Genomic DNA, 939 nt, shown 5'->3' with positions numbered 1-939 from the left:
TTTTTGCAGTAGGGGTATTTCCAGTCTTGTATTGTTCCTTTTTTATTTTATTTTTTTAAAGCCTTTTCATTTGTGTGTATTCTCTGCACTTTACTGCTGCGTGGGTGAGGCGCAGGGAAAAGGGTTAGGGGAGGGGGTGGCAATGCATTGTGGAACAGAATGCTGTGGTGTCTGTATGGGAAAAGATGGAGGTGATTATTTCTAGTGGATTTTTTTTTTTTTAAAGCAAGGAAAGGAGGAGAATCTGGGGTGAAGGTGGGACCATAGCTAACTACTTCATTTTGAGATGAATAACCTTCAATCTGGACCTTCCTCTCAGAGTTTCAACGGTGTTCCTGCTGCCCATCCATGTATTGTTAGAAAAGCATTTGTCCATTTCCCCCCCTTCATGTCTGTTTTGTCTCCATTGCAAAATGATTCTCCTCCTCCTTCCTTTGTTATATAGAATGCACTTTCTACTAAAATCCTTGAGTAGTTAAGAAAAATAACATTGTATATTCTTTAAAGATGTTTAAAAACAAATCAATATTCTTTCCCCTTTGTATTTTTAACCACTTAATGTAGCATTGTGTATTTTATTATTGTATCTGGTACAAAATGTGCAGCTTTATAATGTACTGGTTTGTCCTTTTTTGTATGTTATCTGGAGATTGAGGATAAGTGATTTAAAAAGTTGGGCCTTTTTTTGATAATGTACATTTAACTGACTGCTAACTTTGAAAAGTAAAAACTAGTAGCCATGATTATTGTTTTCTTGACTCGTTTTTCTTCTTTCAAAGATCCTCACAGAGCACCTTTCCTAGACTAGAAGTCCTAGCTTGATTCAGATGGTCACTAAGAGACACCTTTAGCTTTTTTTTTTTTTTGCCTCACACCTCCTCAACGTCTTCTAGACTTAGACAAACTTTATTGCATTTGTGTATATATAGGATTTCCATT

This window comes from Cyprinodon variegatus, unplaced genomic scaffold (assembly GCF_000732505.1).
Source record: "Cyprinodon variegatus isolate N-32 unplaced genomic scaffold, C_variegatus-1.0 Scaffold109, whole genome shotgun sequence".
Classification (NCBI taxonomy): Eukaryota; Metazoa; Chordata; class Actinopteri; order Cyprinodontiformes; family Cyprinodontidae; genus Cyprinodon; species Cyprinodon variegatus.
The sequence above is the reverse complement of the archived record's forward strand: the minus strand, read 5'-3'. Positions refer to the sequence as shown.